The 23,397-nt window shown below is 49.4% G+C and overlaps 3 pseudogenes across 3 annotated transcripts in view; 2 read left to right on the top strand and 1 right to left on the bottom strand.

Moving 5' to 3' along the window:
* Positions 1-2,551, top strand: part of LOC308576786 (beta-1,3-galactosyltransferase 1 pseudogene) — a 43,846-nt pseudogene extending 41,295 nt beyond the window's left edge. The window contains exon 2 of the transcript XR_014013457.1: positions 692-2,551. The product of XR_014013457.1 is annotated as a beta-1,3-galactosyltransferase 1 pseudogene (transcript). The remainder of the gene's footprint in view (positions 1-691) is intronic.
* Positions 1-13,688, bottom strand: part of LOC308576824 (beta-1,3-galactosyltransferase 2 pseudogene) — a 62,996-nt pseudogene extending 49,308 nt beyond the window's left edge. The window contains exon 1 of the transcript XR_014013456.1: positions 13,071-13,688. The product of XR_014013456.1 is annotated as a beta-1,3-galactosyltransferase 2 pseudogene (transcript). The remainder of the gene's footprint in view (positions 1-13,070) is intronic.
* Positions 1-23,397, top strand: part of LOC308576751 (beta-1,3-galactosyltransferase 1 pseudogene) — a 154,385-nt pseudogene that overhangs the window by 72,096 nt on the left and 58,892 nt on the right. The window lies entirely within an intron of this gene.

Raw genomic sequence — 23,397 nt, 5'->3', positions numbered from 1 at the left:
AGGCACAGTGGAGACGGTGTGGTCTTTATTTGGTTAATTGACACATACATATATACAACCTGAGCCTATGATGGAGAGGGCCGGAGCATAATCACCTCAATAAGTTATTGTTTCTCCCATAGCAACAGCTGTGGATCCCAGCAGAAATCAAACATCACGCTCTGCCTCTGTGCCTTTCCAGCCTGCAGCTTTCCCTCTAGTTCACACCACAGTCCCCCAAACTTTGACTTTGCCTTTCTAGCTGGGGGAGGGGCCCCACCCATTTGCTATCTCAGATAGAGCCCCTTCCCTTTCTTTTCCTTTAATGGCTCATCACCCAGGTGATTACCTCATCAGGAAGCTGGTCTGGCTTATATTTTAACACTTACTGGATCCAGGAGTTCAGGAGTGCGGGACCCACAAACTCATATAACACTTTATTCGGATTCCAATGGATCTGTAAATAGATGGGTTGAGTGAATAATGCCAATCCCTGAGAGTGTATATTTTCCTTCCAGAAACAGATTGCAAGGGCAAGAAGGCAGGTGTTATGAGTAGGGTTTGAGTGTGTCGGCAGTTGGCAGACTGATTATCTGTGCACCCAGCCTGATCCCCAAAGCTCCCCTTGTGTGCACGCACAAACACAAACACACACACACACATAGAGAGAGAACAGAATTCACCTCCCTTTCACTGGGCTTCTCTTTTTCAGGTTGCCATTGGAAACAGGACAGAGCTGGCCAGGATCTGTCCCCTGCCAACATACAGTCTGCAAGTGCCCTCCTCCTGCCCACTAAACGTATGGAAGGTGCCAGGAAGATGTTCATGACTCAGCTGCAGAATTTGCCCACTGTGGTGCTCTTCATTTCCTGCTCTGCTTTTCTTTTCCTACTTGTTGCGAAGAACGAATGGGAGTCTCTCGACACGCTTTCCTCACCACACAACATCAAGGTCAAGGGCAGCCCAGATTCTGCAGACAATCGTAAAAGTGCCACAATATTTGAATGGGAATCTGCAGTGGAGAGGACAAAGGAGACCAAGCCCTCTGGTCTGATTTCACCACCACAACCAGTGGGCACGCAGCATCCCTTGGAGGTTGTCTATTCCACTGATTATAAGTTCCTTCTCAACGAGCCAAAGAAATGCCAGGAGAGGAGCCCTTTCTTGATCCTGCTGGTGATAACTGAGTCCCAGGATTTTGCCACGAGGCAGGCCATCCGGCAGACGTGGGGCAACGAGAGCTCAGTGCCTGGGGTTTCCATTCTTCGTCTCTTTCTGACGGGTGTCCACCCAAAATATGCATATCTGCTCCAGGCCCTTTTGGAAGCGGAGAGTTCCATCCACGAAGACATTATTCAGCAGGACTTCCTGGATACCTACAACAACCTTACCCTGAAGACTCTGATGGGCATGGAGTGGATAAGCAAGTTCTGCCCCAATGCCACCTACGTGGTGAAGGCAGACAGTGACATCTTTCTCAATGTGAACTACATGGTGTCCCACCTGCTGCAGCCTCACCTGCCACCCAAGAAGAACTACATGACAGGGTACATCTACTGGAAAACAAAGCCAGTACGTAACAAGGCCTATAAGTGGTATGTGCCATGGGAGGTGTACCCCAATGAAACCTACCCGCCCTACTGCGCAGGCCCAGGGTATGTGTTCTCTGGGGATCTGGCCAAGAAGATCTATCAGGTAGCAAAGACCATCAGGGTCATTAACATGGAAGATGCCTTCATGGGAATCTGCCTGTATGAGCTGGGCATCAGTGTGACAAACAGCCCCTGGCGTCTCTTCAACGTGTTCAAAGTCAAGTATGAGAAGTGCAAGTTCTCCAAGGTGGTGGTGGTGCATCACTACGGGCCAGAGGAGCTGCTGCAGATTTGGCCTGACTTTCGGGACCAGAACCAGACTTGCAAGGACCTGCCTCTTTGGGTTGTTGCCAGTTGTGCAAAAGACGTATTTGTCATCTTCTGTTGCTTTTTCATATATATAAATATATATGCACACTCTGTTTTCAAAGAGCTTCTCCCAACACACAATGCAGCATTATTTATACATGAATCACCATAAAGACGTTAACCCAGCCATTCCCTGTTCTCTTTGAAGGATGAGATAAGGTTGAAAAGGTGAATCCTCAACCAGGGAGGAGCATTCAGAGAAAGCACCGTCTTTTTCACTCTATAAGATGCACCGGACCATAAGACGCACCTAGTTTTTGGAGGAGGAAGAACTGGGAATGCCCAGAACCCCCCCAACCCTAAAACACCTGCACCCCGCAAAACAAATAAAAAACATTAGAAAGCAGGCAGCACATATCAGCCAACCCCCCCCCCCAAATCAAAAGAGCCTAGTTCATCATTAAAAATTGATAGGGGCAGGGGAGTCTTGATGGGCCTTGTAGTGCCCTTGGAGCTACGCTGGGGATCCCAAAAACAGACTTGATTTTTTTACTGAACGCCTTTTTCACTTGTCTTATAATTTTGGCCGGAGACTTAAATGTCTGTGTAAGAAAAACCCCGTTGTTCCCTATTTAATTCATATAATCTATGTCTTTTGTTTTATTATGATTTTATTAAACTGATTTCTTTATATAGCTGTATCTCTTTTTTTTAGTATTGTTTGTGTTTCTTTAGTGTAAGTTGCTTTGCGGGCCGCTAAGTGGGAGAAAAGTAGTGTCTAAAATAATGCTGTGGTTACGATGATACAATCTGAGAAGTGTTTTATTAGCTCTTAATATATAAGAAAGCCACTTGCCAGGTTTCTCGTATACCCTGAGGCCACCCCAGAATAGACTCCGTCTATATAAGTGCAGGCACACCTTGATTCTGGGTCCTCCTCTTTTCCTGCGTGTGAGGGGACCACCCTGTTGCAACAGTTCAATAAAGATCAGGCTTACTAGCTGCTTTGCTTCTCTGGTGGCCTCTGTTATTTTCTCCTACCGATGGAGAACCTACAAAGCAGATTTTGTTTACAAAAATTCCTGGGAGGTAAGCTGTTAAATCCCATGATCAACTCATCAAGAGCGCCAAGACTGTATGAAACAGGCAGGGGTGAGGCTCCTCCTCAATATATGTGCCTTAGTTGGCAGGAAAAGAAAATGTTTAGGGTTTCAGCTTGGGTGACATAGACTGAAGGAAAACTGTTTTGGTTTTTAATTACAAGTGCACAGAGTAAGACAAGACACACAAAAAAGAAGAAACAAGAAATAATATCCATGTTGAAAGCAAAAGAGATCAACAACAAGAAGATATTGTGTAAATTAGAAAAAAGGGGGAAATTGTTGTAGTTAACCAGACATTAATCTAATATGGTATTTGTTAAGTTGTGGGCGAACATAGCAGATGACACTGTGATTTCTCCAGAGCAGCTCTTTCTTTGTAAGCTGGACAGAACTGAACAACAAACAGCTCAGCCGGCCTGCTTTTATAGGCAGCCGGCTATCAACATTGTAGCAACAACAACCCAGGGTTTTCCGCCTAAAATAACTGACGTGGACCTGAGTGAAAACTATCTACAGTAACCCCTGCTGGCCCAGGGTGAGAACTTCAGTACATAACACCCCTCCCCACCGAGATAAGGCGTTAGTTATAATCGTAATGGTTTCCTTATATACAGCACTACACGTAATGGTTCAATAAAGCACAAAAGCATATCGGTTACATTTCCCATACTTAGACCAACAGTGATACATGTCCAACAACATAGTCCTTTAAATAAGTTGGGCGCTTGGAAACTCTGCCAGACCGCTGGGGACTGGTAGCCAAGTCCGGGGGCCACACAATTCTTGCTGAGGCTGTGGTGCAACCCTAGGTGGCGTTGAGACCAAATCCCCTGGATTCGCTGCTGTGGGTGGAGCCTCTGCAAGTGGAGTGGTCTGAGTCTGTGGTAAGAGTCTGGCAGACCCTCTGAAGAAGCTTGGTTCGGCTCCACGCTGGCAGTTTGCGAGGGAGGTGTAGGTGGAGCCTCGCCATCTGTAAGTGTCTCTTCTGGAGCCACAAGCGCAGTTGGGGGCACCACGATAGTGTCCAAGTCCCCAACCCTGCGCCTAAGCTGGTCTATGTGCCGGTGCCACAAGCGTCCGTCTTCGAGTGCCACCTGGTACGAGCGAGGTCCCGTGACTCCCACTACTGTGGCTGGCACCCAAGGAATGTCCCCCACATAGTTCCGGGCAAAGACCTGGTTTCCTGGAACAAATGACCGTGGCGCGTTGGCACAGCCTGGGGGTTCGGCCACGGCAAAGTCCGGGTGCAGCCGGTCGAGCGGTGACCTGAGGCGGTGGCCCATAAGCAGTTCAGCAGGACTCCGCCCTGTGGCCGCATGAGGGGTGATGTGTTCCACGAACAAGTATTCAGCGACTCGCTCGTGTCAGTATCCCCGGTCCAGGCGTGCCAGTGCCTCTTTTGCTAAGTGCACCATTCTCTCCGCTTGCCCGTTGCTGGATGGATAAAAGGGTGCCGTTAGGGCATGGCGGATGCCCAGTCCCAAAAGATACCGCTCAAAAGTGCCTGACGTGAACTGCGGTCCGTTGTCGGAGACAAGGACATCAGGACACCCATGCGTCGCAAACAGGCCTCGCAGCACCCGGATGACGGCCTCGGTAGTGGTGGAGGGCATCAGGGCCACCTCCAGCCATTTGGAATAGGCGTCCACCACTACCATAAAGGTCCGGCCGTGAAAGGGGCCAGCCAGATCGATGTGCACCCTCGACCAGGGTGTCTTTGGCGTCTCCCAGGTGTGTCCCTTAGCTGCCGGTGGCGCAGGCCTCGATTCTTGGCACGCTTGACAGGCGGACACCCAGGCAGTGATGGCATCGTCCATGTTAGGCCACCAGACGTAACACCGAGCCAACGCCTTCATTTTGACAATTCCCGGGTGGCCAATGTGCAGAGTCTCCAGGACGCGTTGACGGAGTCTTCGGGGAATCACGACGCGGTCTCCCCACAGCAGACAGCCGCGATGAGCCGAGAGTTCATGTTGTCTGGTTGCGAAGGGCTGGAACTCCGATGCGAAAGGCCCTTGTCGCCACCGCCTCCACACCCAGTTGAGCACACGGCTGATGGTGCGATCCTGGGCAGATGCGGAGGCCACAGTGGCAGCCGATACAGGCGCTGCCGGAAGATCCTCAATCAGGAGGAGTGATGAAGCTGGAGCCGGGTCTTCCACAAACGCTGGAAGAGGGCAATGGCTGAGGGCATCGGCATGGCCCATCGATTTTCCCGGGCGATGGACAAGCCGGTAGTGGTAGGCAGCCAGGAAAACAGTCCATCGCAGCATGCGAGGTGAGAGGACCGGTGGAGTTGGACGATCACTAGCGAGGAGGCCCAGGAGCGGCTTGTGGTCAGTGATGAGGTCAAAAGTCCTGCCATAGAGGTATTCATGGAACCTCTTCACTCCAGCCACAAGTGCCAGTGCCTCCTTGTCAAGCTGGCTGTAATTCCGTTCCGTTGGAGATAACGTCCTGGAAATGTAGGCGAGCGGTGCTTCTCTTCCGTCTGGAAAACGGTGACTAAGGACAGCGCCGATGCCAAAAGGTGAGGCGTCACAGGCAAGGACCAGCGGCCTGGCTTCACTGTACTGTACCAGGACACTGTCCGATGAAAGGAGAGCCTTGACCGCGTTGAAGGCCGCCGTTTCCCGATGACCCCAGGACCAAGGCATCTTTGTGCTGAGGAGTCGGTGAAGAGGCTCAGCCACCGTGGCTTTGTGGGGCAGGAACATGTTATAAAAGTTCAGTAGCCCCAGGAACGCCTGCAACTCCGTCTTCTTCTTTGGGATGGGGGCCTGCTGGATAGCGCGGATCTTGGATGTGGTCGGGTGAAGGCCGAAGGCATCGATAAGATAGCCCAGGAACTCTACCTGTGGAACGGCGATCTGGCACTTCTCCCTCTTTACCTTGAGCCCGGCCTCTTGGAACCTGGTCAGCACGGCACGGAGGCGCTCGAACAGCTGCTGGTGTGAGTCTGCGGACACCAAGATGTCATAAAAAAATGGTACCACGCCCAGAAGCCCTTGCAGGAGACGCTCCATAAGGCTTTGGAAGATGCCAGGAGCCACACTCACCCCAAACTGCAACCGATGGCAACGGAATGCCCCTCGGTGGGTGACGATCGTCTGGGCTTCAGCAGTGGCATCATCGACGGGCAGTTGTTGATAGGCTTGGGCAAGGTCCAGCTTAGCGAAGACCTTACCCTCACCCAGGGAATGCAGCAGGTGTTGGACAACAGGAACCGGATAAGCATGCTGCTGAAGTGCCTTGTTGATCGTGCACTTGTAGTCAGCGCAGGTTCTCACCAACCCGTCTGGCTTGACAGGCGTGACGATGCGGGTTTCCCACTTGGCGTGGTCAACCGGCTCCAAAACTCCTTGGGCGATCAGCTTGTCCAGTTGTTCATCCACCTTAGCCTTGAGAGCAAAGGGAACCCGGCGTGGCTTTAGCTTGATGGGGGCGACTTGTGGATCAAGGCTAAAGGAGATGGGTGTACCTGTATATTGCCCCAAAGTGCCATCAAAAACCTCGGCAAAGTCTTTGACCAGACCCTCAGTCTCTGCGTTAGAGATGCAGTTGATGCCGGTGACTTCCAGGCCGAGGGCATCAAACCAGTCTAGCCCTAGGAGGCTTGGCCGCTGACCTTCTACCACCACCAGTCGGAGCAGGCCCAAAAAATCCTTGAAGGCGATCCGGAACCGGCCAACGCCTACCACGGGAATGTCGTTTCCCTGGTAGTCTCTCAGGTGTACGCGGTGAGAGTCGAGTTGACTTTTGGACACTCTGGGTACCAGTCTTTTGATGGTGCTCCAAGACACGATGGACAGGGCAAACCCGGTGTCGATCTCCATGTCACATGGAGCTCCTTCAATGAGCACCGTGACGTTCAGCTTGCATCGCGTAGGCGAGTCGGTTTGGCCAATCGTGGTTCCAGACGGGCAGCGGCAGTTGGTGAGAGTGAAACAGCTTTCCTTGGCAGACTGGAGTGAAGACTTGGACTTGCGAGTCGGTGAAGGGGGTGTGTCAGACGGAGCCGATCGGCAGACCTTAGCGATGTGGCCCCTTCTGGAACACTTCCTACAGGTGGCGTCTCTGAATCGACACTTGGCACGGGAATGGTTGCCTCCGCAGCCGGCACATTCTGGTTGGCTCTTGGACTTCTGTTGGAACTTCCTGCGCTCCCGCTTTGTCTGGTGCACGTCATCGCCTTCACTGGAGGATGCCTCATCACTGCTGGCCTCTTCATGATGCACTGGAACTGGCTTCCTAGCAAGAAGCGGGCTGCTGGACTTGTGGATCTCCTGGGCAGAGCGTTCAGCAGCTTCTGAGGCCACACCCTCCTCAATGGCTTTCTGTAGCGTGAGGTCTGGCTTGGCAAGGAGACGCCGTTGCAGATGGATGTCCCGGACCCCGCAGACGATTCGATCCATCAGGGCATCGTCTAAGTCTCGGAACTCGCAGTGCATTGCAGCCTGTCGCAGGGCGGTGGTGTAGTTGTTGATTGACTCCCCCTCCGCCTGGTTCCGGTGGTAGAACGCATGGCGGGCAGCAATCTTGGACGGCTTTGGTGCGTAGTGGTTGCGGAGCTTCTCTTGGATCGTGTCCCACGATGTTGTCTGGACTGCTTCAGGCACAACCAATGCTCGGGCCGTCTCAAACACCTCAGGCCTACAGAGGCTGAGGAATAGGCCCCGCTTACGCTCCTGTGATACTTGCGTACATAACAGTACAGTGGTACCCCGCAAGACGAATGCCTCGCAAGACGGAAAACCCGCAAGACGAAAGGGTTTTCTGTTTTGGAGGCGCTTCGCAAGACGAATTTCCCTATGGGCTTGCATCGCAAGACGAAAGCCCATAGGGAAATGCTGGCGGTCGGGAGCAAAGACTTTCGCCCACAGCCGGCCTTCAGAAGAGGACCTCTTCTAAAGGCCGGTGGGGGGCAAAAGTCTTTGCTCCCCCCGCCTGCCTTCCCCCCCCCCCCGCCTGCTCCGGGCGATCTTAAAATGCTGGCGGGCGGGAGCGAAGCGTTCGCTGCCGACCCCCAGCATTTTAAAATCTCCAAGGGACAGCAGAGAAGTCTCTGTCCCGGGGAGATTTTAAAATGCTGGGGGTCGGGAGCGAAGCGCTGCCGACCCCCAGCATTTTAAAATCTCCCCGTGTCCCGGGGAGGTTTTAAAATGCTGGGGGTCGGGAGCGAAGCGCTGCCGACCCCCAGCATTTTAAAATCTCCCCGTGTCCCGGGAAGGTTTTAAAATGCTGGGGGTCGGGAGCGAAGCGCTGCCGACCCCCAGCATTTTAAAATCTCCCCGTGTCCCGGGAAGGTTTTAAAATGCTGGGGGTCGGCAGCGCTTCGCTCCCGACCCCCAGCATTTTAAAACGCTGTTCCGAAGGGGGGGCGGGGACACCTGCCCCAGCCGCCCCACTTCGGAAAGCTGTTCCGAAGTGGGGAGGGGGGGCAGGGACACCTGCCCCAACCGCCCCACTTCGGAAAGCTGTTCCGAAGTGGGGCGGGGGGGCGGGGACACCTGCCCCAACCGCCCCACTTCGGAAAGCTGTTCCGAAGTGGGGAGGGGGGGCGGGGACACCTGTCCCAGCCGCCCCACTTCGGAAAGCTGTTCCGAAGTGGGGGGGGGGACACCTGCCCCAGCCGCCCCACTTCGGAAAGCTGTTCCGAAGTGGGGAGGGGGGGCGGGGACACCTGCCCCAGCCGCCCCACTTCGGAAAGCTGTTCCGAAGTGGGGCGGGGGGGCGGGGACACCTGCGCCAGCCGCCCCACTTCGGAAAGCTGTTCCGAAGTGGGGAGGGGGGCGGGGACACCTGCCCCAGCCGCCCCACTTCGGAAAGCTGTTCCGAAGTGGGGAGGGGGGCGGGGACACCAGCCCCAGCCGCCCCACTTCGGAAAGCTGTTCCGAAGTGGGGAGGGGGGGCGGGGACACCAGCCCCAGCCGCCCCACTTCGGAAAGCTGTTCCGAAGTGGGGAGGGGGGCGGGGACACCCGCCCCACCCGCCCCACTTCGGAAAGCTGTTCCGAAGTGGGGAGGGGGGCGGGGACACCCGCCCCACCCGCCCCACTTCGGAAAGCTGTTCCGAAGTGGGGAGGGGGGCGGGGACACCCGCCCCACCCGCCCCACTTCGGAAAGCTGTTCCAAAGTGGGGCGGGGGGGCGGGGACACCCGCCCCAGCCGCCCCACTTCGGAAAGCTGTTCCGAAGTGGGGCGGGGGGGCGGGGACACCTGCGCCAGCCGCCCCACTTCGGAAAGCTGTTCCGAAGTGGGGAGGGGGGCGGGGACACCTGCCCCAGCCGCCCCACTTCGGAAAGCTGTTCCGAAGTGGGGAGGGGGGGCGGGGACACCAGCCCCAGCCGCCCCACTTCGGAAAGCTGTTCCGAAGTGGGGAGGGGGGGCGGGGACACCAGCCCCAGCCGCCCCACTTCGGAAAGCTGTTCCGAAGTGGGGAGGGGGGCGGGGACACCCGCCCCAGCCGCCCCACTTCGGAAAGCTGTTCCGAAGTGGGGAGGGGGGCGGGGACACCCGCCCCACCCGCCCCACTTCGGAAAGCTGTTCCGAAGTGGGGAGGGGGGGTGGGGACACCCGCCCCAGCCGCCCCAGCCGCCCCACTTCGGAAAGCTGTTCCGAAGTGGGGCGGGGGGGCGGGGACACCTGCCCCAGCCGCCCCACTTCGGAAAGCTGTTCCGAAGTGGGGCGGGGGGCGGGAACACCTTCTGAAGGCGGGCAGGGGGCGAAAGTCTTTGTCCCCCCTGCCTGCCTTCCCAGGGGCTTTTAAATCGCCCCGGACAGCGGAGAAGTCCTCCGCTGTCCGGGGCAATTTTAAAATGCCGCCCGCCAGCATTTTAAGATCGCCCCGGACAGCGGAGAAGTCCTCCGCTGTCCCAGGGTTTTTTAAAATGCTGGGGGTGGGAAGAAAAGCCCTTGTCCCCCCCCCAGCCTTCAGAAGAGGTCCGGGGACAGACTGTCCCCGGACCTGGTCTGAAGGCGGTTTCCCTAGGAACGCATTAATTGATTTTCAATGCATTCCTATGGGAAACCGTGCATCGCAAGACGAAAAAACCGCAAGACGAAGAGACTTGCGGAACGAATTAATTTCGTCTTGCGAGGCACCACTGTATTTATAAAAAATGAACTTCAAATGTCCTTGAATTGGTCCGTGGGAGGGTTACCTGCCTTGGTTGGGTCCCATGAAGCGCTTCAGATAAGTTGGGATTAAGCAGAGAGAGAGGGGGGGGTCTGGGCCAATGGACTTGGAAGAAGGTGCCCCCTGACAGGGACTGGGGGCAGGACTTTGATCTGTTTGTTGGGGCTGTGGATGGACTGGGCCAGGATGTAGAAAGATGGAGAGGACCCCCAGCAGCCCCTCCAAGTGTCCTTATTTTCCAGGGACAGTCCCAGATTTACAGAAGCCGTCTCGGTTTTTTATTTGATCCAGCAATGTCGTGCTTTTCCTTAGGACGTCCCTATCTTCATCGAAGAAATATTGGAGGGTGTGGAGTTATGTGACCCCCGAGCCAAGGAGATAAATAACTACAGTAGTACCTCGGGTTACATACGCTTCAGGTTACAGACTCTGCTTACCCAGAAATAGTACCTCGGGTTAAGAACTTTGCTTCAGGATGAGAACAGAAATCACGCAGCAGCAGTGCAAGGCCCCATTAGCTAAAGTGGTGCTTCAGGTTAAGAACAGTTTCAGGTTAAGTACGGACCTCGGGAACCAATGAAGTACTTAACCTGAGGTACCGCTGTATACAGTACAACCTTTAGAAGACATTGGAAGGCAGCCCAGTATGGGGAAGTTTTTAAATGTTTGTTTTATTATGTTTTTATATATGCTGGAAGCTGTAAAATGATTACAGTCATACCTCGGGTTAAATATGCTTCGAGTTGAGCGCGTTCGAGTTGCGCTCCTCGGCAACCCGGAAGTAATGGAGCGCGTTACTTCCGGGCTTCGTCGCTTGCGCATGCGCAGACGCTCAAAATGACGTCACGTGCATGCGCAGAAGCAGCGAAAAGCTACGCGCGCGTGCACAGACGTGCTGTCGCTAGTTACATTTACCTCTAGATGCGAACGGGGCTCCGGAACGGATCCCGTTCGTATCTAGAGGTACCACTGTATTATAGAATAGGATGTCACGTCTCTATTTTCAACGGAGAAATCTTGGAGGGTGTGCTAGTGAGAAAGCAGATTTGATCCTGGTATTGTTTCTTGATGTGACTGCAGAGATTGTTTCGGGACTGGGGTGCAAGTTTAGAACTTCTGACCCACAACCAGAGGGGAGGCCACAGCAAAACAGATGATGTCCAGGAAGATTACCGTATTTTTCGCTCTATAAGACGCACCAGACCACAAGATGCACCTAGTTTTTGGAGGAGGAAAACAAGAAAAAAAAATATTCTGAATCTCAGAAGCCAGAACAGCAAGAGAGATCGCTGTACAGTGAAAGCAGCAATCCCTCTGGCTGTTCTGGCTTCTGGGATAGCTGCACAGCCTGCATTCGCTCCATAAGACGCACACACATTTCCCCTTACTTTTTAGGAGGGAAAAAGTGAGTCTTATAGAGCAAAAAATACGGTAATTTACTAGGACCCAAAACAAGCCTCTAAACCAGCATGCCTCTACAACACCCACCATCCCTAGCTAGCAGGACCAGTGGCCAGGGATTCATGGGAGTTGTAGTCCAAAAACAGCTGGAGACCCACGCTTTCTCTATGCTATGCTTAATTTTTATAAACTGGTGGAAGCAGCAGGTCTACAGCTTGAGGGTACCTCTGAATTGGACCCTGTCATTCAGGAGCAATCACAATTGGTAAAACTTGGAATAAAAAGGAAGAAACCTTGCAAGAATTGACATCTTCACTGTGGTGATGCATCCAAGGCCTGAGAGATTTAGATTCCCCCTACTTTTCATTTTCTGTTTGCCCTGCCAGAGCAAGGGAACAAAATTTATTTTCCTTACAGTTACATGTTCTCAAATACTTCAGTTATCAAAGGGAAACATTGAAGCTAGCTAAGTTGCAAATCAGATTTTGCTTCATTAGTCTAATTCTCCCCAAACTTCAGGCATCATTTCCTCTGGGTTAGACAATAAAAGCACAATTTCATGTGAGAACAAAGTGATCATCTGGACTTTAACCTTTTATATCAACACTCCAAAAGTTTACATTGTGTTTTATTGGTGCTGTTAAGGGTTCAATGGAAAGAATAACCTTATTGATTTATTTAATTTTTATACCGCTTTATATTTTTAATAAAAATCTCAAAGTGGTTTACAGCATATTAAATCAATAAAACAACAGCTGGGCGATGTTCCTCCGGCCTCATGAGGAGCCTCTTCAGTGGGGCTGGTGAGTGTGGGCCTCACCCCCTAGGCCAAGTAGAAAGGGCCTTGCAGGGAGTGACCTTCACGCCTCACGGCTGGGCAATTTTCCTCCGGCCACATGAAGGCAGCCCTCTTTAGGGAACTCTTTAATGATGGATGTTTTAATATACAGTGGGACCTCAGGTTAAGTACTTAATTCGTTCTGGAGGTTTGTACTTAACCTGAAACTGTTCTTAACCTGAAGCACCACTTTAGCCAATGGGGCCTCCTGCTGCTGCCGCGCCGCCCAAGCACGATTTCTGTTCTCATCCTGAAGCAAAGTTCTTAACCCGAGGTAATATTTCTGGGTTAGCGTAGTCTGTAACCTGAAGCGTATGTAACCCAAGGTACCACTGTATTTTTAACCTTCTGTTGGAAGCCACTCAGAGTGGCTGGGGAAACCCAACCAGATGGGCGGGGTAGATAGATAGATAGATAGATAGATAGATAGATAGATAGATAGATAGATAGATAATTCACCTCTTCAGTAGGACTGGTGAGTGTGGGCCTCACCCCCTAGGCCAGGTGGAAAGGACCTTGTAGGGAGTGGCCTTCATGCTTCACAGCCGGGCGATGTTCCTCCGTCCTCATCAAGGCAGCCCTCTTTAGGGAACTTTTTAATGACGGATGGTTTAATGTATTTTTAACCTTCTGTTGGAAGCCACTCAGAGTGGCTGGGGAAACCCAACCAGATGGGTGGGGTAGATATCAATCAATCAATCAATCAATCACCTCTTCAGTAGGACTGATGAGTGTGGGCCTCACCCCCTAGGCCAGGTGGAAAGGGCCTTGTGGGGAGCAGCCTTCATGCCTCACAGCCAGGCGATGTTCCTCTGGCCTCACGAGGAGCCTCTTCAGTAGAACAGAGCAACAGCAGCTCACCCCTTCATGTGCATTCAAACTACCAACCTTCTGACTGGCAAGTCCAAGAGACTCAGTGGTTTAGACCACAGCGCAACACACGTTCCTTTTCTAGACCTGATAGGAACCATCAGCCAGGAAAATGCCTTCACTTGTCTCTATCCCAGAGAAGGTGCCTGCCTCACTTGTTCCTGCAACGTCCCAAAGATGGCTGTGGCATAGCTTCTCCCTGAAATACCCATGTGGACATCCATGAGCATATCTGTCACTGCACTTTCATTTGAAGTGCTGCAACTCAGCAACCTAAACAGAGGAAGATGGAAACATTTTCTGGATTCCCTGTTTAGCATCATTATTTGCTGCTGAAGATGTTGCACGAAGCTTCTCACACATTGTGACAGACTCGAAACCTCCTTGAGGAAAAGAAACATTGGCAGTCATGGAAGAGAAGTAAACGTGCTCCCACCTATTTTCCACCCTAGCCGTTACCACCACAGACCACCCTATTTGTGAATTTTGTTGATCCTAAGAAGAGGTTTCTCTGATGTAAGCCATTGCTTTAGATTTGGGGGAGGAGGTTACCGAATCAACGGTCACACATACAATTATTCAACACCTGGAGGGCCACAGGTTCTCCACTCCCAGTACGTTTCCGAGCACAATTCAAAGTGTTGGTGCTGACCTTTAAAGCCCTAAACGGCCTCAGTCCTGTATACCTGAAGGAGCGTCTCCACCCCCATCGTTCAGCCCGGACACTGAGATCCAGCGCCGACGGCCTTCTGGCGGTTCCCTCATTGCGAGAAGTAAGGTTACAGGGAACCAGGTAGAGGGCCTTCTCGGTAGTGGCGCCTGCCCTGTGGAACGCCCTCCCAGCAGATGTCAAAGCAATAAACAACTATTTATAGTTTTAAAAGACAACTGAAGGCAGCCCTCTTTAGGGAAGTTTTTAATGTCTGATGCTGTACTGTCTTTAATATTCAGTTGGAAGTTGCCCAGAGTGGCTGGGGAAACCCGGCCGGATGGGCGGGGTTGTTATGTACTGAGTTGAATAGGATCCAAACTGCAGCAGTCTGATTTGTCCTAGAACAATAGGATCCAAAATGCAGCAGTCTGATTGGTCCTAGAACAATGCAGCAGTATGATTGGTTGGCAGGAACCACCCAATCCTGCTCCAGATAGAAGTGAATCCACAACCTGATTGGCTTACAGTAGAATTCCAGAATTAGCCAATCATGTGCAGCCCATTGTGTAAATAATGTATATAAAGCAGATACTGTGAGGGGACTTCCATTCATTCCTCCTCACCACTATGAGCTGAATAAAGAGCATGAAATCACTTTGCGACTCTGAGTATATTTCAGGGGTATAAATAATAAATTATTATTATTAAATTATTATTACTGAAGTTTTAGATTTTCTGTTACACCTGTTTCTTTATAAACACAATGGAATATTGCTGTTGAGATGTGTGCAATGTATTTTTTAAAATCGAAACTATATTTACTATATTTTCAGCCATTTTGAAGGGCATACTGCCAAAAAGCAGCTTTTTTTGGTTTAACTTTAACTAAATCTCTTAGCTTGCATTTGCACCAGCTCTAGTCAGCATTGCCCCTTTCCTTTTTCCAGTAAAAGAACAGGCAAAAGTGTCAAGGTACTCAAAATGCCTGATTTTGCCACTAGGTGTTGCTATGGCACCAGAAGATGGACTGCTCTTCTCCCCTCTTCCCCCCTTTAGGAAAATGGCCTCCATCAACTCACTTCAGTTTGTCTTGGATGCCTACATTTTTTTAGCCATTGCCATCGAACGTGGCCACGTATGGCCAAATAGAACAAGGCACTGTTCTAAAATCAAAGTCCTACATTCCTTTATTGCAAGATAGAAAATGTGGGAAGGTGAGGTTGCATTGCATGTATTTAAAGCAGAGATGGGGAACTTGTGATCCTACAGGTGCTGGACTGTTTCATCATCCCTGACCATTGGCCATGCTGGCTGGAGATTATGGAAGCTTGAGCCCAGCTAGCATGGACATGTTTTCCATCTCTGACTTACAGCTTTGCTACTGTTGCAATGCAGATAAGAGAGTCCACAAAGAAATCATAATGTTGAGCAGGGATTTGAAGGAAGAGAGCTGAGAAAAGTAGTTCCAAGTGTAGGAGGCGGAAGATTAGCTGCATATTCATTTATAGGAGCAGCAAGTCTTTGGGCCAGAAGGTGGAGCCCAAAAGCCACTATATGGTGGCAATTGTCTTGGCAGGCATGGAGGAAAACATCTGTGGAGACAACCATGGAAAAAGATGTGAAACCCAGCAATCCAGACTCAGGAAACCTGATTGTTGCAGTTAGTCAGCACACTGGGATGGTAAACCATGGCTTGTTCCTAGGTGTTTGTTTGTTTTTAATTAACGAGTCAGAATGACCACAATTTCTGAAGTTTCGATGTACAGTGGTACCTCAGTTTTTGAACAACTTAGTTCATGAACAACTTGGAAGTCAAATGCTGCAAAATCGGAAGTAGGTGTTCCAGTTTTTGAACGTCTTTTTCGGAGCTGAACTTCCTCCGTTTTGAGTCCGTGTTTATTGTTGCGCTGCTAATTTGCGTCCTCCCATTGTAATTCAAGACTTCCGTTTCTGACTGCAGTGTTCTGAGGTGATATTTGGAGTTATATTTGGTGCTTTTGTTTTTGCTATTTATTTTGCATTTTTTGTTTTGAGGCTCTTTCAGTTAATTTTTTTTGGTAACTGTGTGGATCCCAGTTCAGCTACTGATTGATTGATTGATTGATTGTGTGATTGCGGAAATGGATAAAAGCCACCCATTCATACAGTGACTATCATCAGTGCAGGTAAGAATATTTTTTAAAAAAGTTTATCATCTACAATACTGTTTTATTTATTTTATAGTACAGTACATTGTTTATTGCTTTCATTTGATGTATTCATGGTCTTGTTAGACAGTAAAATTCATGTTAAATTGCTGTTTTAGGGGTTGTTTTTAAAAGTCTGGAACGGATTAATCCATTTTGCATTACTTTCTATGGGAAAGCATGCCTTGGTTTTGGAACACTTTGATTTTGGAACAGACTTCCGGAACGGATTAAGTTTGAGAACCAAGGTACCACTGTAATGTGAAGCTTGATTTATTCATAAAGAAAAGCAGCAGCTTTCAGTGGCCTCCCCTCACTCTCAGGAGGAAGAAGAGGCAAAAGGCACATGCAAGTCCAAGCTTTGTGCTCATAAGTTAAACTAAGGATCCAATCAATGCCAGTGCATACCAGGTCAATCACTGGCCAATACAGTAATGCTAACTGCAGTGTCAGATTTAGGGCATCATGAGCAGTATCCCTGTAAAGGGCACTGAGCTGAGGCGGTGCAAAATTTTCAAAGATGATGCTATTAATGTGCTACACTCAATATGCCAGCAAATTTGGAAAACTCAGCAGTGACCAAAGGATTGGAGAAGATCACTCTACATCCCAATTCCAAAGAAGGGCAGTGCCAAAGAATGCTCCATCTACCGTACAATTGTACTCATTTCACACGCTAGCAAGGTTATGCTTAAAATTCTACAAGGCACGCTTAAGCAGTATGTGGGCCGAGAACTCCCAGAAGTGCAAGCTGGATTTCGAAGGGGCAGAGGAACCAGAGACCAAATTGCAAACATGCGCTGGATTATGGAGAAAGCTAGAGAGTTCCAGAAAGACATCTACTTCTGCTTCATTGACTATGCAAAAGCCTTTGACTGTGTCACCTACAGCAAACTATGGCAAGTTCTTAAATGGGAATGCCTGATCACCTCATCTGTCTCCTGAGAAATTTCTATGTGGGACAAGAAGCTACAGTTAGAACTGGATATGGAACAACTGATTGGTTCAAATTTGGCAAAGGAGTATGACAAGGTTGTATATTGTCTCCCTGCTTATTTAACTTATATGCAGAATTCATCATGCGAAAGGCTGGGCTGGATGAATCCCAAGCCGGAATTAAGATTGCTGGAAGAAATATCAACAACCTCAGATATGCAGATGACACAACCTTGATGGCAGAAAGTGAGGAGGAATTAAAGAACCTTTTAATGAGGGTGAAAGAGGAGAATGCAAAATATGGTCTGAAGCTCAGCATCAAAAAAACGAATATCATGGCCACTGGGCCCATCACCTCCTGGCAAATAGAAGGGGAAGAAATGGATGCAGTGAGAGATTTTACTTTCTAGGGCTCCACGATCACTGCAGATGGTGACAGCAGTCATGAAATTAAAAACGCCTGCTTCTTGGGAGAAAAGCAATGACAAACCTAGACAGCATCTTAAAAAGCAGAGACATCACCTTGCCAACAAAGGTCCATATAGTTAAAGCTATGGTTTTCCCAGTAGTGATGTATGGAAGTGAGAGCTGGACCATAAAGAAGGCTGATCGTCGAAGAATTGATGCTTTTGAATTATGGTGTTGGAGTAGACTCTTGAGAATCCCATGGACTGCAAGAAGATCAAACCTCTCCATTCTTAAGGAAATCAGCCCTGAGTGCTCACTGGAAGGACAGATCCTGAAGCTGAGGCTCCAATACTTTGGCCACCTCATGAGAAGAGAAGACTCCCTGGAAAAGACCCTGATGTTGGGAAAGATGGAGGGCACAAGGAGAAGGGGACGACGGAGGACGAGATGGTTGGACAGTGTTCTCGAAGCTACCAGCATGAGTTTGACCAAACTGCGGGAGGCAGTGGAAGACAGGAGTGCCTGGGGTGCTCTGGTCCATGGGGTCACAAAGAGTCAGACACGACTAAATGACTAAACAAACAACACCATCAAACAAACCTATATTTATAGGTATTATTTATTTATCTTGACTGTGTTGCTATCTCCCAATACAATATTGAACGGAGATGGTATTGTCGCTCACAGATTTAGACTTGGAGACTCTGCAACAAATAAATTGGAACAGCCCAATGATTGTCTGTTCTGTCTCATGAGCTCCATTATCCATTGTATATGAAAGGGATAGGCTTACCTCACTCCCCACCGCCAATATTTTATTCAAGTTGGCATCCCCACCCCCTTGGTCACCCTAATATGAGATCCAGATGTCGCCTCCATTCTCCTTCCTGCCCTCACACATTAGACTGGTCCTGTTTGTCGTAGCCCAGTGTTGCCAAGGTGAGAGAACTTTTGTTTGTCCTGTGGAAAACTCTATGGCATCAAGGTGGAATAATAGAGGATAAGTTACTTAGCAAGCAAGGAAGCATTAGCACAATCTGATTTAACTAAGGTTAGATCACCCCACATGCTTGACAAAATTGTAATGTTTTAGACCAGTGTTTCCCAAACTTGGGTCTCCAGCTGTTTTTGGACTACAACTCCCATCAATCCCTGGCCACTGGCCCTGCTAGCTAGGGATGATGGGTGTTGTAGAGGCTTGCTGGTTTAGAGGCTTGTTGTGGGCAATACATAGCCCCATGCCTAGTATCCTCCACAAATTTTTGGCGTCTGATTATCACGCTTGGGGTGGATGTGATTGCAGAATGAAGCGCTGGAAGGGATCTGGACAAACATTTGTTCCAGGAAAGATGCCACCAAGGGGTTCTGCAACCTCCCATCTACACAGAAGTAAAAAGCCCCCAGTGTTGTGACCTTTTCTCATAGGGAATTCGCTCCAATTCCTTGCTCATTTGGGTTGTCCGTTTCTGATTCCCTCCCCGCCCCCCAGGTCTGCAGTATGCTTTATACTGAGAACCCTGCATTGCAGGGGGCTGGACTAGATGACTCTTGGGGTCCCTTCCAACTCTACGATTCTATGAGGTGAGGCAACCAGTACTGTATGCAGTATTCCAAATGGTTGTTGCAACAGAAATTCGTATAACAATATTATGATATTCGCATTTTAGTTTTCATCCCCTTTCCTAATGATCCACAACATGGAATTCTCCTGTTTCACAGTTGCATCTAAGTATTCCAGTTTGTCTTTATTTTTTAAAAAACACAAAAATCCCTTCCTGCAAACCGTAAGATTCTATTGTTCAGAGAAAAATAACAGGCCACCCCAATCTCTGAGTCCATGGATCTTGGCATGCTTCACACAGGGTCTGTGCTTCCTTTTGGACAATTATTTATTAACGTATATTATGCAACTTGAGTCTACATTGGAGGGATTCCCAGCATTCACATCTCAGTAGAGGCTTGCTTGCTTGCTACAGAAGCGCAGCACTGGATTCAGCAGCAGCCAAACAGTCCTCTCTGTGTCTCTTCGAAAACAGCTTGAAGAAAACAATTCTGCATCAGCCTACATCATCCAAGCTGGAACCCTCAACCTTTTCTTTCCCTGCCCACTAACACGCATAAGCTGGAGAAACCACTCCTCTCTGTCAATTGATGACTTCCCTGATGAGTTGATGACTGGGCTTAAGGGCTTATCTCCCCAGGATGCCCAGGTCCAGAAAAACCAGGTTGGCCCACATTTTTACACGGCTGAATAAAATGTCTGTCGGCTCATCTTAATTCTCAAAAGTACTGATCAAACACTGAAATATACTCCGAGTCGAGAGTGGATTTCATGCTCTTTATTCAGCTCATAGTGGTGAGGAGGAATGAAAGTTTCCCCAAAGCTTTATATACATTATTTACACAATGGGCTGCACGTGATTGGCTAATTCCGGAATTCTCCTGTAGGCCAATCAGGTTGTGGATTCACTTCCATCTGGAGCTGGATTGGGTGGCTCCTGCAGACCAATCATACTGCTGCATCGTTCTAGGACCAATCAGACTGCTTCATTTTGTATCCTATTGTTCTAGGACCAATCAGACTGCTGCATTTTGGATCCTATTCAACTCAGTACATAACAAACACCATCACTAAAGAATCTAGAGGGGATCAGGGCACCACAACCCCATAACATCAACCTCTTCCCGAAGCACACATCTGACCCAGATGTGCCGACGGAAAGGAAATGTACTGTTGTAAACAAAAAATGCCCTTTTTCCTTTATGGGGTATCCAAGAGCCCATAGAGAGTCCTTACATAGGTTCCCTATTGGTAGGAGAAAATAACAGAGGCCAACAAGAGAATATTGAGAAGCAAAGCAGCTAGTAAGCCTGATCTTTATTGAACTGTTGCAACAGGGTCCTCACTCACTACACACAGGAGGGATTAGGAACCGACAACAATGGCGCGCAAGGCCTTATATAGACATTTTGAAATTGCCACCCTGTAGATCAAGACCACCCCCAGAAACATCATACATACATCACAGAAGGGGTGTAACCTAAGACCACCCCTCAGATACATCATACCTACATCACAGAAAAGGCGGTCTAAAACAGAAATTTGAATGTTGTTTTTCTCCTGTCCTTGTTTATCTCCTGTCTGGCAGGTTACTTGGTTGGATTTCCTGGGGAGCCTGGCCAATCTTTTGTAATGATAAATACTTAGTAATGATAAATTGAGTCAGGTCACAGGCTCACCCTATTCAAACAAGAGACATACCCTTAAGACAGGATTTGTGAAGGAAAAGACAATAGGGAGGCTTTTCCATTTTCCTTTGACCTTGCAGAGAAAACATTTGGTCAGTTTGGGACAGTTTGGGAATCAAAAATAGTTCCAGGTCGGTCTTCCTGTGCTGATCTATGTACAGTGGTGCCTCGCAAGACGAAATTAATTCGTTCCGCAAGTTTTTTCTTCTTGCGAGTTTTTCGTCTTGCGAAGCACGGTTTCCCATAGGAATGCATTGAAAATCAATCAATGCGTTCCTATGGAAACCACCTTCAGACCAGGTCCGGGGACAGTCTGTCCCCCGACCTCTTCTGATGGCTGGGGGGGGGACAAGGGCTTTTCTTCCCACCGCCAGCCTTCAGAAGGCTGTTCTGAAGGCTGGCGGTGGGAAGAAAAGCCCTTCTCTCCACCTCCCGCCCCGCAAGCTCCGGGGACAGGAGGGCTTTGCTGCCGACCGCCAGCATTTTAAAAGCCCCCACTGTCCCGGGGCGATTTTAAAATGCTGGCGGGCGGCAGCAAAGCCTCCGCTGTCCCGAGGCGATTTTAAAATGCTGGCGGGTGGCAGCGAAGCCTCCGCTGTCCCGGAGCGATTTTAAAACGCTGGCGGGATTCGCTGCCGCCCGCCAGCATTTTAAGATCGCCCGGGACAGCGGAGAAGTCTCCGCTGCCCCGGGGGCTTTTAAAATGCTGGGGGTCGGCAGCGAAGGCTTCGCTGCCGCCCGCCAGCATTTTAAGATCACCCAGGACAGCGGAGAAGTCTCCGCTGTCCCGGGAAGGCAGGCGGGGGGGGAGCAAAGACTTTTGCCCCCCGCTGGCCTTCAGAAGAGGTCCAGGACCTCTTCTGAAGGCTGGCGGGGGGCAAAAGTCTTTGCTCCTGACCGTCAGCATTTTAAAAGAGGTCCCCGGAGATTTCCCTATGGGCTTTCTTCTTGCGAAGCAAGCCCATAGGGAAATTCGTCTTGCGGAACGACTCAAAAACGGAAAACTCTTTCGTCTTGCGAGTTTTTCGTTTTGCGAGGCGTTCGTCTTGCGAGGCACCACTGTACTTGCTTGGTTGGTACACTCATGAACATTTAACATATATCTAAGACCTCGAAATTCCTGTCACAGTACACAGCTTTCCTGTAAAAAGAAAATGTAAGTAGAGGCATTTAGAACAAATCAAAGCAGATCATAATACGATACTTTTAGCCCAACGCAGCAATTTCCAGTCCCTCGTTAATTCCCCAGGCTTCCTCCTTCCTCCTCCTTTGTGCATAGTTCAGTCAGAGCTGCATCTCAAAGGTGGATTTCAAACACACTAACAGTTACCAGAGCAATTCTTTTTTAAAAATCGCAATAGTGTTTTAAAAAATAGTAAATAGTAGTAAAAAAATATAAACATGCAAAAAAGCACTGTGCTACAAAATCCATTGCTAAGACCAGCAGGAAAAGTAAGAGAGTCTCCGACTAACAGACTCAAACCTCTGCCCTGCTCCCCCAGTGGGCAGCTGCTTGCATGGTCTTTTGTCCTGGGGCCCTCACAGAGTTCCTTGTCTTGGTATCATCACAAATTTCTCGGTCCAAGTAAATTAATCGTCTTGGACCTCATCTGTTTTGCTTTGTTATTGTTTTGTTTATGTTATTATTATTTTATAATTCCTTCTTTTAGAATTTTGTTGGCATGGATGGCCCTTGCAAGGGCCTAAAACATGATGCTTCAATTAAGAGGATCAACAACGATTTAATTCTATCAGTGTTGGATTGTCTTTTAAACATTGTGGTTCTCTCCCCCCCCCCCATGTTTTCAGCTGTTCTTATTTTTATCTGTAAGCTTTTGTCGGCGTCTCTCGGTGCTGCACAGGCTGGGGCAACCTTTCCCAGGCCAATTTGGACAGTGTGGCATCTTCCAAGGATGGGGAATTGCTTATAACTCAAGCATCTGTCAGAAGAGAAAGAGTGCACTTTTCTGGAGCCTCAAGGTGCAATGATTCCCAGCCCAGACTGCAAACCCATTACCATGAGGAGGGAAAGTGATGCTAAATTGTAGCTCATAGATGTATGTAGGTGCCTCCTGTCCAGCTCTTGTGAGATGTGCTGTTCTGCAGAACAGAGAGAGATTGTGCGGTTAAATGAGGACCTGAAGCTTGAGATAAAGAGAGATTTGTGCTTGCCTATGAGACTTGCTTTCTCAAGAACAACCAACCCCCGAGTTCCTTGTGCATAATAGGCTGCGTGGAGGAACCATCAGTGAAAGGCTGGTGAAATTGATCCCAGGGGCACAGTAGAAGACAGGGCTGCCGCTTTACAGGCCCAAAATATAGAGGTCTACTTGACACCCACGCTGCCATGGTGTAGCACCCTGCTTGTGGTTAACGCTTAGCTGGAATGAAATATTCAACGCAGCAATAGAGAAATTAAAATAATAATTTATTTGTCAGACAAATAAATGAGAGACACAGTGGTATATGGTTACCAAAGCTCTGCCCACTCCAGCCCTGATGGCCAGCACTTATATTTCCTCAGCCCAGCCCCTTTGCTCCTCCTTTGGCTGCCTCTGTCCAATCAGCCTGGTTGAAATTCCTATTGGCTGTTTGCTAGAACCAATCATAAAAGATACACCTATTACTTTTTATGGGAGACAAAGAGCTATATTTCCTTCTATCCATAAATGGCAGACAAGTAGCCATATATCTTATATTTGCCTCGACCAGGCACCTTAATTACCAGATAACCTTT

The sequence above is a fragment of the Podarcis bocagei genome, assembly GCF_964188305.1.
Source record: "Podarcis bocagei genome assembly, chromosome: 17".
In the NCBI taxonomy this organism is placed as follows: domain Eukaryota; kingdom Metazoa; phylum Chordata; class Lepidosauria; order Squamata; family Lacertidae; genus Podarcis; species Podarcis bocagei.
This window is presented reverse-complemented; position numbering and strand designations above follow the sequence as displayed.